Source organism: Petaurus breviceps, unplaced genomic scaffold (assembly GCF_028583685.1).
Source record: "Petaurus breviceps papuanus isolate PSGF00001 unplaced genomic scaffold, PetGlider_PUasm1.0 551, whole genome shotgun sequence".
In the NCBI taxonomy this organism is placed as follows: domain Eukaryota; kingdom Metazoa; phylum Chordata; class Mammalia; order Diprotodontia; family Petauridae; genus Petaurus; species Petaurus breviceps.
Genome location: NW_027186372.1, coordinates 2,675,055 through 2,692,216, shown reverse-complemented (window position 1 = coordinate 2,692,216; position 17,162 = coordinate 2,675,055).

Sequence of the window (17,162 nt, the reverse complement as noted above, 5' to 3'; positions counted from 1 at the left end):
TGAATTATTATGGAATACTTAGAACACTGAGGCCCAGGGAAGGGCTAGCCCATGAGAGTGCGGCTGGATTTTGATTGAGAGAGCCCTTCAGAACCAACCAGTCAGTCAGTTGACAAACATTTATTACTTGCCTACTATGTGCCAGGCACTATGACAAATATTTATTACTTACATACTATGTGTCAGGCATTATGTAAAGAAAAGCAAAATGTAAACAGTCCCTGCTCCAAAGGAGCTCACATGCTAATGGGGGAGAAACTACACCCCAAAAATTACATCATCATTTAGAACTGCCCCACCTCCAAGGTCTTAAACTTTAAAATTCCCTTTTCTGATCAGTTTGCTTTCTTCTTTCTCTTTCCCATATCATCTCTCCTACAGAAACTGCTTTTTACTCTCCTCCAGCCTCTAATGCTTGACTTCACTCTTCTCCCAGTCCATCAACCCCCTTCTGATTTCCCTTACCACTCTGCCCAGCTTGGACCACCCATGATACAGTTTTTCCCTTCCCATTCTCTGACTGCCAAGGGTTGTTGGAGTAATTTAGAAAACCCAGCCAAATGGCAGCTCTACAGATTCATAATATGTAAGCCAAGTAGGGGGTCAAGGATAGAGTGGGTGGTAAGAAAATAGAGGCAGCCATGTATGGAACCCCCACTCCCTATTTTTAGGATTTTAATCACAAAAGGAGAGATGGGAGAAGGATTGAAAGAGCCAGTGGGGCAGAATAAAGGTTTCTTAACATCAGACATTCTTAAACATTTCTAAAAACCATGGGGAAGTCACCAAAGGGCCCAAGGAGAGGCAATATTAAAGGGACAATTTGTGAGCATTTGAAAAGGAAAGCACTGATAATCAATATGAACCAGCATTAATTCATTAAGAGTGAGTTGTATTATGAGCTGGTAGTTCTCAAGGGGAGGAATACAAAGTATCTTGACCCTAGCTTAATAGACAGAATGAGACAAGCTTTCGCACAGGGCCAATACAGGAAATTGCTTTGCTTGATTGTTAATTGTTAACAAGGATTTTTCTTTTTCTTTTTTTTAGTTGGGGGGGGGTGTTATATGAGGAAACAAAAAATGCTTGATAACTAAAAATAACTGATAACTGAAACAAATAAAATAAAGAATTGACTGGCAAGATGAGCAAGCCCAGGAAATATAATCAAACCATAGATTCATTTTCTGGGGACAAAAAGGATCAAGGCATGGAGTGGGAGGAAGAGAGCAAAATCAGAACTCTTGCATCAAAAGTATCCAAGAAAAATATCAACTGGCTACAGACCATGGAGGAACTCAAGAAGGATTTTGAAAATCAAGTAAGAGAAGTAGAGGAAAAATTTGGAAGCCCAATGAGAATGATGCAAGAAAATCATGGAAAGCAAGTCAGCAGCCTGTTAAAGGAGACCCCAAAAAACACTGAAGAAAATAACACCTTAAAAAATAGACTAACTCAAAAGACAAAAGAGGCTTAAAAAGCCAATGAGGAGAAGAATGCTTTAAAAAGTTAAATTTGCCAGATGGAAAAGGAATTTTAAAAACTAACTGAAGAGAATAACTCCTTCAAAATAAGATTGGAGCAATTGGAAGCTAATGACTTTATGAGAAATCAAGATACTATAAAACAGATCCAGACAAATGAAAAAATAGAAGGCAATGTGAAATATCTCATTGGAAAAACCACTTACCGGGAAAATAGATCCAGGAGAGATAATTTTAAAATTATTGGACTACATGAAAGCCATGATCAAAAAAAGAGCCTAAACACCATATTGCAAGAAATTATCAATCAAAATTGCCCTGATATTCTAGAATCAGAGGGCAAAATAGAAATTGAAAGAATTCACCAATCACCTCTTGAAAAAGATCCCCAAAAGAAAACTCCTAGAACTATTATAGACAAATTCCAGAGTTCCCAGGTCAAGGAGAAAATACTGCAAGCAGTCAGGAAGAAACAATTTGAATATTGTGGAAACACAATCAGGATAACTCAGGATCTGGCAGCTTCTACATTGAGGGATCAAAGGGCTTGAAATATGATGTTCTGGAGGTCAAAGGAACCAGGACTAAAACCTAGAATCACCCACCCAGCAAAACTAAGTATAATGCTACAGGGGAAAATATGGTCATTCAATGAAAATAGAGGATTTTCAAGCATTCTTGATGAAAAAAACAAAACTGAACAGAAATTTTGATTTACAAGAAACAAGAGAAGCATGAGAAGGTAAACAGAAAAAATAAATCCTAAGGAACTTATTAAAGTTGAAACATTTACATTCCTACATGGAAAAACTATAATTGTAATTCATAAGACTGTTCTCAGTATGAGGATAGTTGAAGGGAATATATGTGTATATATATGTATAAGAGGGTGTATGTGTATATAAATATATGTGAGTGTGCCTGTTCATGCACTCTTGCCACTATAGCATACTGTGTCTGAGTCATAAAGTCAATCAACCAATCAACAAGCATTTATTAAGTACCTGCTGCCATGTGCCAGATACCTTGATGCAGATGGAAGTACAAAGATTCAAACAATTCCTAATTGAAAGGAGCTAATATATTGGATGTGGAAAGGACCCTAAGGGCACCTTATTGAAAAGCAGCATGCTATAGAGGAGAGAGAATGGGGCACAGAGTTAGGAGACCTGGTTTTCATAACCACTCCCATTCCTCCTGGCTATGTGACCACGAATAAATCCCTTAAACTTTCTGAGCCTCATTTTCATCACTTACATAATATGATGGATAAAGTATTACCTACCTTATTTTTTCCTGCTTAATAGTATTTTATTTTTTCCAGTTACATGTAAAGATAGCTTTCAGCATTAAGTTTTATAAAATTTTTTCTTCCTCCTTCCTTCCCTTCCCCCTCCTGGAGATAGCAAGCAATGTGATATAGGTTATACATGTACAATCATATTAAACATATATCCACATTAGTCGTATTGTGAACAAAGAATAAAAACAGAAGAGAGAAACCACAAGAAAGAAAAAACAAAAAACAAATTTCTACACCCAACTGAGTGTATATGACATTTCCTCTTTGAGTCAAATCCAATGAGAATAAGTCAAACAATGCTCACCCCCCCACTTCTTTTGATCTACTGTAAAAGGTACTTTGTACTTCTTCATGTGATATAGCTTACCTTGTTCTGCTTCCCTCTTTCTTCTTCTCCCAGTATAATCCTTTTTTTACCTCAATTTTTTTATATCATCACATCAAAGTCAACTTATATCTACACCCTCTGTCTATGCATACCCCTTCTAACTGTCTTAATAAAGATACAGTTCTTAAGAGTTACAAGTATCATCTTCCCATGTAGGGGGAACTTTAACCTTATTGAATGACATTTTTTTCCTTTCCTGTTTACCTTTTTATGATTCTCTTGAGTCTTGTATTTTAAAATAAATTTTTTTGTTCAGCTCTGGTCTTTTCATTGGGAAAATTTGAAAGTCCCCTATTTCATTGAATGTTTAGCTTTTCCCCTGAAAGTTATGCTCAGTTTTTCAGGGTAGTTGATTCTTGGTTGTAATCCAAGTTCCTTTGCCTTCTGGAATATCATATTCCTTGCCCTCTGATTTTCTTTAATGTAGAAATTGCAAAGTCCTGTGTAATCCTGACTGTGGCTCCTTATATTTGAATCGCTTCTTTCTGGTTGCTTCCAGTATTTTCTCCTTGACATGATAATTATGGGATTTAGTTGCAGTATTCCTTGGAGTTTTAAGGATCTCTTTCAAGAGGTGATTGATGAATTTTTTCAAGTTTTGTTTATTTATTTATTATACCCTCTGTTTTATTTTATGTTATTTTTATTGTTTTATTTTCTATTTATATAACTTTAATATAATTATACAATATTTATTATATTACATTATTCATTTATTATACCCTCTGGTTCTAGGATATCAGAGCAATTTTCTTTGATAATTTTTTGGAAGATGCTCTCCAGGCTCTTTTTTTAATCATGGCTTTCAGATACTCCAATAATTCTTAAATTCTCTCTCCTGAACCTCTTTTCTAGGTCACTTGTTTTTCCAGTAAGGTATTTTACATTTTCTTCTATTTTTTCATTCTTTTTATTTTGTTGGACTGATTCTTAATGTCTCATAGAATCATTAGCTTCTACTTGCCCAATTCTAATTTTTAAGGGATTATTTTCTTCTTTTAGCTTTTGTACCCCATTTTCCATTTGGCTAATTCTACTTTTTAAGGAGTTGCTTTTTTCTGTGTATTTTTTTCCCCATTTGGCCAGTTGTATTTTTTAAGGAGCTGTTTTCTTCAGTCAAGTTTTATCTTTCTTTTTCCAGGCTGTTGACTCTTTCTTGGATACTTCTCATTTCTTTTCCCAATTTTTCTTCTACCTCTCTCATTTGACTTTAAAAGTCCTTTTTGAGCTCTACGAAGAAGGCTTTTTGGGGCTTGAGACCAATTTATAATTCCCTTTTAGGTTTTTCATGTAGGCATTTTTGACAATATTATCCTTTTCTGAGTTTGTGTTTTGATCTTCCCTGTCTCCATAGTAGCTTTCTATGGTCAAGGCTCTTTTTAAAAATTTCTTGCTCATTTTTTCCTATTCTGTGGCTTTTAAGTTGAGCTCTGCTCCTGGGGCACAGGGGGCACTGTCCCAAACTTCTTGTGCTCAAGACCAGGGGCCTGGTCACTGGCTTTATGCACTGAGGCCTCAGGTGCTGGCAGCTTGCTTACTGTGCTGGAGTGGCCTAGTCTAGTCACATCTGTTGTTCCCTGGGTCCTGGGGCTGGCAATTTGCCTTCTGTGCTAGGGCTGGAGGCCTCACAGCTGGCTTATGGTGCCACTTGCCTGCTGAGTCAGGACCAAGGGGCCTTGGTTGATGATCTGTGCTGTGGCTAAGAGCGACCGGCTTAACCAGACAGTCTGTGCTGGATTGCATTCTCCTTTTACCCAAGTAAGGCAGGCCTCTCCTTAAGTCCTTCTAAGTTATCTTAAGTTGGAAAAATGTTTCACTCCATCTTTTTGTAGATTCTGTTGCTCCAGAATCCATTTAGAGGGGCGGCTAGGTAGCGCAGTGAGTAGAGTGCCGGCCCTAGAGTGAGGAGGACCTGAGTTCGGTTCCAGCCTCAGACACTTAACACACACACACACACACACACACACACACACACACACACACACACAAAACCTAGCAGTGTGACCTTGGGCAAGTTACTTAACCCCAATTGCCCTCCAAAAACCAAAACCAAACAAACAAACAAAACAAAAACAGAATCCATTTAGAGACTTAATTTAACATTGTTTCCAAGGGAAACTGGGGAGAACTCAGGCAGCTTCCTGGCTTTTCTCAGTCATCTTGGCTCCACACCTGTATTATCTACTTTAGAAGGTTGTTATGGAGAAAATGCTGTATAAATCCTGAAACACAGGAACTGGGATTGGACCTATCATTTCATTGATAGAGGGAACTTCCAGATGAGGAAACTCTCCAGCAATATGGATCTGAACCTTCTCTGCCATTTCTACTATCAGAGTTCTCTAGCACACTCTGCTCAGGATCATGTTGCTGATACAGGTCAAAGTAAGGACATAAACCCAGATCCTCCAGGGCAGTTTTCTATCACTGTGCCTCACTGCTTCTCAAAGAATTATAGAAATATAAATTATTACCAGGCACCTAGGTGGTGCAGTGGATAGAGCACTGGGCTTTGAACCAGGAAGACTCATCTCTCCAAGTTCAAATCTGCACTCAGATACTTACTAGCTGTGTGACCCTGGGCAATTCAATTAATCTTGTTTGCCTCCGTTTCTCATCTGTAAAATGAACTGGAGAAGGAAATGGCAAACCACTCTAGTACGTTTGTCACAAAAACCCCAAAATGGGATCACGAAGCATCACACATGACTGAAATGACAATGAAAACAAAATTATGATTATTTGCACATCATATAATTTTATTAATCTCATTTGATTTTTGACAACAACCCTGGGAGGTAGGTGCTATTATTATCTTCATATTACAGATGAGGCAAAGTGACTTGCCCGGGGTCACACAGATCATACGTGTCAAAGACTAGAGGCACAGACATACATAATACTGAAGTACAGAGAAAGAAGGCTATTGCCATGAGTTAGTAGCAAACTATGGATGGATGTTGATGAATACAGCCCTTGAGAGACAAGATTGAGTCCCAGAAACTACTTTGAAAATCCCAAGCGATTCCTCCTGAGTTGTATTAAGTGAACAGTTTTATTTTCCATGAATAAAACTTGGCATATTCCTGGATATAAAGCCAGGAAGAAGGAGGTTAAAAGCAGTTAATGACCTGATGGCCTTGGAAATAGTGAGAAACATTCAATGGTAGCTTGCAAAAGGGGCAGGAAGCTGTGGGTGGGATACTCTGTGTGATTAGGCTGGGAAAGTCATCAGCAAAGACCAAATTTGGCTCAGGCTACGTTAGACAATGTATTTCAGAATTGTGGAGCAGAAGCCCCTTTTGTTCTGAATTCTATCTAAGCCACCTGGAATGGTGATTACTCAGGAAATACACAGGAGAGATCAATCTACCCTTATTCCTAGACTATTTAGAAAACCATGTGGAGACATCACGGGTCATCTGTGGACAACTTGGATTCCTCCTTCAGGGGAAGGTGCAATACATCTGGTACAAGCCTTCTATGGACCTGAATTAACAAGTCACAGAATGTCAGAACTAGGAGGGACCTTGGAACATAGAAAATTGGAACTGAAAGGAACATTGGACCGTCTCTATGAATGCCATCATTTTATAGAAGGGAAATCTTAGATCTAGAACAATGAAGTAACTTGGTCACATAGTATGTGGGGGAGTGAGTGCTGAAACACCAGTCTCTTGATTCTACTATAGCATGTTATTTTCATATCACCCCTGGTTGTCATTGAGGGCATTGGCCATAAAGTAGCCCTCTCTTCTTGACTTGCATGTCCTGGTACTTTCACTTCTAAAAGTCTTCTAGCTCATTGGTGTGGTTGCTTCTTCCATCAATGTAGATTAAAAGTCCATCACTCTTAGCAGTTTATTCTGAATAAGTTGCTGTGATTTAAAAAAAAATGCATGCCATCTGATGGCTAGCCCTTTATCAACGAGTCTTTACAAACTTTATTGGGTTAGTTCTGATATCAACTCAAAATGAACTATGGGGATGACAGAGCTACTCATCATAATGAAAAAAAAAATGGTACTGGAAGTTAGAAGACCTAGGTTAGAGTCTCATCTCTGCCATTGGTTCACTCCATGACCTTAGGAGGCTCATTTCCCTTCTTGGGATTTTAGTCTGTTCCTCTCTGAAGTAGAGCACTATATATGATGATTTTTGTTGTCCCTCAGCCATTCAGCTGTGTCCAACTCTTCATGACCCCATGGATCCCAGGCCCTTCTGTCCTCTACCATCTCCTGAAGTCTGTCCAAGCTCATGTTTGTTACTTCCGTGACATTATCTCTCCATCTCATCCTCTGCCATTCCCTTCTCCTTTTTCCTTCAATCTTTCCCAACATTAAGGTCTTTTCCAATGAGTCCTGTCTTCTCATTATGTGACCAAATTATTTAAGCTTCAGCTTCAGTATTTGACCCTCCAGCAAAAAGTCTGGATTAATTTCTTTAAGTATTGACTGATTTGACCCCTTTACTGTCCAAGGGACTCTCAAGATTATAGTAATGTAAATTTAAAAATACTAAAAGGAAGCAAAAACTCTAATTGTAATGGCCCATCTGGGTATTAGAGAATATGCAAATACATCTCCCTCCTCCTGTTTGAGAAGTGGGAGACAACAGGTGCAGTGTCTTGTATGTATAATCAGATGCAGTCACTATTATCAATTATTTTAGCTTAACAGTTTTTCTTTGTTACAGCAGAGGATGATTTATCAAAATAGTGATGGTGGCTTACATATATCTTTTTTTTTTTTTTTAAAGCAATCGGGGTTAAGTAACTTGCTCAAGGTTACATGGCCAGTTATTTCTGGGTGTGGTGCTGAGTATCTGAGCCCGGATTTGATCCAGGTCATCCCAACACTGGAGCCAGTGCTCTTACTCACTGTGCTACCTGGCCGCCCCGACTTACATATATCTTAAAGTGAATATGATGTAAAAAATAAAGACATTTATAAAAATTTTTAAAAATAAAATATGGTATTAGGCACTAATATGAGCACAACAGTCCATACTAAATTAAATCATCGAAGAGCTTCTTTTTTCAGTATATTCATTTAGCTCTACCTTTTCTGTCACACTCAGCAACTCCAATATATAGAGAGATCTGCCTGATAACAGAAAGTTTCCTTTGGGGGGGGGGATTTTTTAAAATAAAGGCTAAGGGATTACTAATGAGGTATGTGGTAGAGAGGATTTTTGTATCAATTGAACTAGATGACCTTTGAGGTTCGGGTTCATTCTAAGACATTAAAGACAGTTGTGTAGTTGAAAGTGTATTGGACTTAGTCAAGAGAGCTAGGTTTTAGTATTATTTCCACCACTACTGTGTGACCTTAGGCAAGTCACTTCTCTCTGAGCTTCAATTTCTTCTGAAAAGTGGGATAATAATAAAATTTATCTTAAACATTTTGTTATAAACATAATTTTAAACAAAAACAATAATATAAATATGCAAATAAGCAATAAAATCTCATTCAGTAAACATTTTTTGAACTAAATGAACAAAAAGCACACTAAAACTTTTTTTCTGTATCTTTTTCAAGTTTATATGTACTACTACTTTTAGCTTCCCTTCTGTCTCTTTTTCTTTCTCCCTTTCTTCCTTCCTTCCTTCCTTCCTTCCTTCCTTCCTTCCTTCCTTCCTTCCTCTCTTCCTCTCTCTCTCTTTCTTTCTTTCTTTCTTTCTTTCTTTCTTTCTTTCTTTCTTTCTTTCTTTCTTTCTTTCTTTCTTTCTTTCTTTCTTTCTTTCTTTCTTCTTTACATTTGATTTTTCACATAATCTATATACATATGCCTGTGCATTCTGTACATACATCGTTTGTAATAACCAGGTACTTACTCATATATGTACATGTTGTCTTCCACATTAGAATGTGAGCTTCTTGAGGGCAGGCCCTGTTTCATGCTTGTCTATCTCCAATGCTTCACACAATGCCTCCCATATAGTAATTATTTAATAAATGCTTATAGATATCATTTTTTTGTTATAGTAAAACTGCATGCAGTTCTGGTTCCGCTGATCTCACTTCGTATCACTTACTAACGTTATTTACAAATATCCTCTTATGTGCCATATTTATAATTTTATGGCTTTTAAAATATTCTATTATAGATCAAAATGCTTTAATTTATTTAGTTGTTTTCCAGTTATTGGTCATATAGTTTGTTGTCAATATTTTCGCTATTGCAAAAAGAGTATAAAATGTTTATGCAAATAGCTTTTTTTTAAAGGATAAGTCATGCCAATGGGTTTGAAAGGTATTGCCAATTTTGTGACTCATTGTATATTACCATATTACTTACTAAAAATGTATGCACAAATCTACATTTCCACTTACAATGTATCATAGTACTTACTGGTTTCCTCACAGTGGAATAGTGTTGAATTTTGTCCTTTTTAGTATTGGCAAAGTCAGTTTAGAGGGTGTAAGGTAATATTTTAACACAGTCTTGATTTGAGCTTTTCTAAAAATTAGGGAATACAAGCACTTTTTTGTGATATTATTAATGGTTCTCCTGACCTTTTGCAAAAATTGTTTGCTCATCAGGATAAGTGGAAAGAAAAACAACAGATGACAACAAAAAAAGAAACAGAACCCTGTATGATTATAATGACCAAGTATAATCCCAGAGCAAGGTTTAGAAAATATATCTCTATCCCTGCTTTGTGGAGACAGATGACTTTGAGTGTGCAATTCTGTATATATTATCAAAGATATGTGTTGGCTATTTTAAGTAAACTCCTTTTCCCCCTTTTATATTTTATTGATCTTCATTACAAGGTAGATTTTACTGAGTTGGGGCATATATTCAGAATTAAAATTTATATAAAAACAAAGGATATAAAGAAAATGCAATTTAAAAAATTGTTTTTGGCTATCGATTAATTGTTCCATTGTAAAGTGTGGACGATTAGTCTTTTAGATTTGTATTCATTTCTTATAAATTCTGAATACCAGGACATTTTCTGTCTTATTTACTACAAATATTATCCTATTCTATTTTTCTTTTCATTTGGGATATTCCTTTTTGGGGGCAAAATTCTTTTATTTTTGAAAAATCAAACTTGTTAATTTTGTCTCCAATCATTTCTTCTGCTTGTTTCATTGAGCCTCATATCTGTAGCTGAGACAATGTTCCAACTTTTCATGATGAAAGAATAAAGTGACCACTCATCCAGTTTTCATTTATTGTGGCATATGGTATGAGGTATGGTATGAATTCAATCCCACGTAAAACAATCCATCCCACTACCCAGTTTTCCCAACAGTTTTTTTTTTTTTTACTCAATGATGATTCCATTCCCTAGAGTTTTTAAAGTGTTCGTTTATCAGACATTAAGCTTTTATCCCCATGGTGCTCTATTTCTTTCTCCTACAGACTATTCCACTAAGCTATTCTTCATTCTTTTCCCACAATCAGACTTTAAAAAAAATTGTTGTTTCGTAGGATATTTTCAGAGCTCTCTAGTAACGCTTGTCTCCTTCAACTGGTTTTCCTTTGTAGTTTCTTTTGGTTCATATTCTGACCTATTTTCATGAGTTTTCTTGTGATTGTACATAATTTTATGTAATTATATTTGTAATATAATTTTATGTAATAACCTATTGGTATTTTGCTTGTATCATATTAAATATGTAAATTGCTTTAGGAAATATTGACATTTCTATCACATTTGATAGGTTATCCTTCCATTTGTTCAATTTTTCCTTGATTTCTGTCTAGATCATTTTGAAGTCATTTTCATAAAGTTCTCTCGGAAGCCCTTCCTAGTTCCCTAGAAATATGATCGTAAAACCCGCTAGAGCTGGGAGGAAACTGAGACCCAAGCCCTCTGACTCCAGGTTTAGCAGTCTGTAATACACCTCTCCTGTTAGAATTCTCTCTTGTCTCAAATTAAGTCTCTACTTAGAATTACACAATGCAGAGATGGAAGGACCCTCACAGGCCAGCTACTCCTTTATTCTGTAGATAGGAAATTGAGACCTAGAAAGGTTAAATCACTTCCCCAAAGTCAAACAAATAGTGTCAGAGTTAGGTTTTGAACCCAGGAAGTATGATTCCCATGTCAAAGCTTTTTCCATAATTTCCACACTACTTCCGCTTGTTAGCTAGGTACTATTATATCCCATCAGTGAAATGTGAGCTCCTTGAGAACTGGGTTTTTCACCTTGTCTTTGTATCCGTAGTGTATTGTTGTTATTGTTCAATTGTGTCTGACTCTTTGTGACGCCATTGGGGTTTTCTTGGTGAAGATACTGGAGTGGTTTGCCATTTCCTTTTTCAGCTCATTTTATAGATGAGGAAACTGAGGCAAACAGGGTTAAGTGACTTACCCAGGGTCACACAGCTAGTAAGTGTCAGAGGGCAGATTTGAACTCAGGAGGATGAGTCTTCCTGACTCCAGATCCTGCTGTACCACCTAGCTATCTCTTGGTACCAAGAAAATGTTTAATAAATACTTGTTGGATTAGAATAATGTGAGGTGTTTTATCATAATTTTAAAAGATATTTGTCTATAGAATTTCTTCTTTTTAGTGTTAATGGTTCTCACTTTAGAAACATTTTGTATTATGTATATTCAACTTTATACAAAGAATTCTGAAAGAAATCCACATTCCCCAAAAAAACCCACTTATGTTACCTTTACTGTACAGTACTGGGCTCTCTCACTCTCTGCTCCTGCCCCTCAGCTTGGGCTCCATGGCCTTACAAAAAAAACAAAACAAAAACAAAAAAAAGTGAAAGCAAGCGAGCTGAAATGTGGAGAGACCACCACCACAGGTCAGGGGCTTGGCTTGAGATCTCGAGTGCCTAGAAAGGAGACCTTTGCCCCAGCTGGGGTGTCTGCCCCATGTGTCTGTCTTCTCTCTGTGTTCAGGTATTGCTTGCCTGTTCCTGGCCCCCACTTGTTGCCAACCCTCTCCTAATCTGTGTCCTTTCTCTGTGTTTGGCCCCCACATGGCTGGCCTTTTGGTCTACCCCATCCCCATCCCCCCATTCCTCCTCTTTCTCTTGCTTCAATAAAATGGATCCCTCTAGGCCATCTATTGACTTAGAAAATCATAAATCAACATGATGTATATTGTACTGTATATCTATTTTGCTGAACATTTCCAAATTACATTTTCATCTGGCTCTGCGTTTGGGAATCATAGGAACTTCTGGATATAGTCTATGTTTGACACACATGGAGTAGAGGACATAGATCATTTTCCCCCCTAGTTTACCTTGCATCCCAAAAGTTTACTAAAATTCTTTATTATCCCATTGATTTTTTGTTGGTTGTTTTAGATTTTCCAGGGTGGAATCATGTCATTTGTAAATATATTTTAACTTCTTTATTATAAGTGTTTATTCCTTTTTATAAAGCACTTCTGGGCTCATCTTTCTAACTTACATGGCACTGTCAGGTTAGGCTTCCAAAGGGGGAGAAAGTTATGTTTCTCTTCAGAGTCGAATACCAAGACTAGCAGTCATCAAACAACCCCTGTAAGCTAGGGAGCACGCGCCTCCTTTGTGTACATAAGATCCTTGGGAAGAGTGGGCTCAAGCTGAAAATATAAAGGCCATGAGGTATATATGTAGGGAATACATGGGACCAAGGAGTATCTCATAGCTCCTAGCCCAGTCCCCACAAAGTTTGCTTCTGGTAAATGGTATCAGCGGTGGACAAGTAGTCTCCTTGCTCAGTGAGTTGGCTCCTTCTAGGACATATTGTTTTAGCTCATGGGTCAATCCAGTCCTGCTGGGACAAGCAGGTTGTTCAGCTGATGCACTGGTTTTCAGCTAAACTTTTTTGTTGCTGCCCCTGGCTGTGGCTGTTGGTACAAGTTCTGAAGGTTTTTATGAATTTCTTGGTCTCGCTGGTCATTCCCTCTTCAGGATAATCATTCACCTGAGACAGGGAAAGAATAAATACATGCACCCACCTTCACAAATAAAGCCAAATACTGCAACAACAAACCCAAAGAGGCTGTGTGATCACAGATACATTTCACCTAGGTGAGACATAGGGCAGCCGCTGATCCTCCTTCCCACAGCAGCTCATAGCAGCTCTTCTCACTAGCTGGAAGGAGAAGAACCGAAAGAGTGGTATGTGAATTTGTGCGTGAATTCGGTTCCAGGTCAGTACCTCTTGAGTAGTCAGCTCCTCCAGCTCTATAGACGACCTGAAGTCTTCTCATCACTGTTGAGTAACAGTCCCTCCCATCTCCCTCTTATGGTCATTCATGCCTAGAACATTTGTACACATATTAGGATTAGAGGCAGGCTGGAAAATAGCTTGCATATGCTCTGTATAACCCTCCAGAAAGGGCCACTCCAAGATTGTTCTAAGGACGTCACTGGCCATTCCTCTCCCTCCAAGTACGCTTTAATTTTCTTTTCCATACTTGATTGCTATTTTTTTTTGTTTGTTTTTCGGAGGGTAGTTGGGGTTAAGTGATTTGCCCAAGGTCACACAGCTAATTTTTGTGTTGTGTCTAAGGTCGGATTTGAACTCAGGTCTGACTGACTCCAGGGCCAGCGCTTTATTCGCTGAATCACCTAGCCGCCCCATTTATTGCTATTTTTAATATTCCCAAAACTATGTTTAATTAGTGAGTTAAGAGCAGTCATCATTGTTTAATGCTTTTAAAAATAAGAATGTTTTTAACGTTTCACTGTTGCATATTATTTTGGCTAGTAGCTTCAAATATTTACTTTTATCATGCTATTTAAAACACTGTTCCCATGATTCTTAATGTCTTTGACATAAATAAGACCTTCTCTGATTATATGATCATATCATTTTGTATTTTTTCTTTTGTTGACACTATTTGTTATACTGCTTGCTTGCTTGGTATTAGAGCATCTGTTAATCTCAGTTACCAATCCTTTTTGGTCATACTATATAAATCCTCCCCCCAGTCAAATACTGCATCCAATTGGCAAAAACTTCATTAGGTGCCTTTGCATTGACATTCATTAATGATATTTGTCCGTAGTTTTCTTTCTCAGCTTTTTCTTAGTTCAATTTAGTTTAAATGTTCATGAGGTTATGCTGTACCTCCAGTACTTCGGGTATGCCTCCTGTGATGAGTGAGGGGAGAACATGGATGAGAATCAGACAAAATGGGTAGATATGGACGAACTGGGCAATCTTAACGATTGGAAAGAATCCCGGAATCAATGAGATCATGGGTCCTTTTGAGTATTATAGGCTCTCCCTATGGCTAATACTCAGTGATCCAAAAGTGGATAAAAGAAAACCTTCTAAATGCCTTTTTTTTTTTTTTTACCTTGTAAAGCAGTGATTTCACCATCGCTGTGTGTCCTCTGGTAGAGTATGGATGGCGACTAGTCAACGAGATGTTTCGAAGAGGATTTTGGTTCGGCAATCCTGAGAGTTTGGATCCCTAGTTTTCTTATTCTTCGAGAAAAGCAGAAAAATCCTGAGCTGTTGCTGCCCCTTGCTGGTCACAGCCTTAAATACATATTAGTTCAGAGAAATGATTTAGAATCTCACAAAGGAATATGGTTCTACTTCTGCAGTCTATCGCCAGGCCCAAAACAGAGCTGGCCTAAGTTCTCAGAAATGGAAAGAATTGGACCGTTTGAGGGCTACTTAGTTTAGAGTTGGGTCATTTTCTGTTATTCTTCAAAACTTCAGTAAATCTAAATTCTAAAACCTCCTGAGTCTGAGTATTTCTCCATTGGCACAATCATAATCCAGCTTTACTTTCTCATTCTTCCATAATCCCTTATTGAAGATCTCCCCCAAACACTGGAGACCTTTGCTGGGCCTATGCATGTTTTGTGGATCCTGGTGATCTGTGAAACAGTTTTCTTCTGAAAGTACATCAAATAATCCTTCCCTGATGCGTTACCTCTAATATGAACATTCTATTCTCCCTTGCAAAATAATTTTAGAAACACGCCCTGGTGGCCTTGGAATGTGTGGAGGCATAAACAGAAGGCAAAGAAGTGGAGGTCCTAGAAATGGGTGCCCATGTGTGATGGCAGCAGAAGAATGGGGGGCAAGCATTTAGGAATGGAAGCAGATGATTTCCTAGGGAACAAAGAAAGCTCAAGGGCCAGGAAGGTCCAGGAGGCTTCAGTCCTTCAAGGTGGTATTTGAGAGCTCACAGAAGCTTATAAAGTAGTGAAAGCCATGGGAGGGAAGGTAAACATTCCCTGTATCAGGCCATGGGGGGAGCCAGTGTTCCCCAGAGCCTGAAGATTGGGCAAGGGTTCTGGCATGCAGAGAGTCGGGGATAAGGAAATAAATGGTCTGGCCTTTTCCTCCGTCCAAAAAGCAGCTGAGAATGTTGTAACTGAAAGGGATCTTGGAGAATGGCTTATTCCAGTGCCTTCATTTTATGGAGCCTCAGAGAAGCGACAGCCACTCCTGGTGACGGTCAGTGCTAGCTGTTGATCAGTTGGTCAGTGTCCAACTCTTTGCAATACCATTTGGGGTTTTCTTGCAAAGATACTGGAAGCGTTTGCCATGTCCTTCTCCAGCTCATTTTACAGATGTGGAAACTGAGGCAAAGGGAGTTAAGTGACTTGCCCAGGGTCAAAGGGCTAGTAAGTGTCTGAGGCCATATTTGAACTCAGGAGGATGAGTCTTCCCAGTTCTCTATCCCTTGTTCTCTCTAGCTGTCCAGAGCTGGAACTAAACCCAGGTGTCCTGATTCCTAGGCTAGACTCTTTCCCAATCTAAAGCATTGCCTCTCCAATCTACCTTATGTGACCTAAGAAAATTGAGTGTCATGCTGTATTTGTGTCTTCTGGTTTGGAGTCAGCACAGTGTGGAAATTGAAGGTTTCTACCCAGAAAGAGATTCATTCTTTTTTGTTTGTTTTTTTGGAAGGTAGTTGGGGTTAAGTGACTTGCCCAAAGTCACACAGCTAGTAAGTGTTAAGTCTCTGAGGCTGGATTTGAACTCAGGTCCTGTTGACTCCAGGGCTGGTGCTCTATTCACTGCGCCACCTAGCTGCCCCTAGAGATTCATTCTTAACTTCTCAACTCCTTTAATTAGGATGCCAGCAGATTGGCTGAGCAGACGATAAATCCAGACCCGGAGAAGCCAAGAACTGAGTTCAGTTTCTTCCTCCTACCCTCGGTGACTCTGCAACTATGGGCACATCACTTCAGCTCTGTCAGCCTCAGTTTCTTTCTCTGTAATATAACAGGGTTGGAGTAGGTGGCCATAAGGTCTTCTAAATCTTATGGTTCTGGCTGAGGATAAGAATATTTTTTGGCATTTATTGAGTGTTAATTCTTTCGGTACAGAGTCTAGTCACCCGACGTCAGGGGGGATGGAGGGCAATGCAGTTGAAGGCGCTCTGGGTTAGAAAAAAAAGGACAGCTAATCATAATACTTAGTAGCTGTGTGACTATGGGCAAGTCACTTCACCATTGTGGGCTCCAAATTTTCTCTGCTGTAACAACTCACATTTATATATCACTGAAGATGTGCCCAGCACGGGGCGAAGTACTTTACAGTTATTATCTGTGATCCTCACAACAACCCCGGAAGGGAGGTGCTATGATTATCTCCATTTTACAGATGAGGAAACTGAGGTAATCAGAGTTTAAGTGACACAAGTAGTAAGTGTGTGAGGATGCCTTTGAACTCAGGTCTTCTTGACTTCTCATCTAGTGCTCTGGCCACTGTGCCACCCAGCTGTTCACTAACTGCTGTAAAATGGAGACAATGATACCCAGAGGCAAAGCTAGTGATTATGGCACCCAGGGCCAAGCTGGGGAGGGCAGTGCATGTGGGGGTACAGAGAGGACAGTCAGTCCTTAGGGTCACTCCCCTGAAAGAGTTAGTGTGCGGGGCAAGGGTGGGGAGCCTGCTGCCTTAAGGCCACCTGTGGCCTTCTAGGTCTTTACGTGCAGCCTTTTGACTGAACCCAAATTTGTACAAATCAGGTTTGTTCTGTGAAGTTTGTATTTAGTCAAAGGGCTGCACTTGAGGACCTAGAGGGCCATTTGTTCT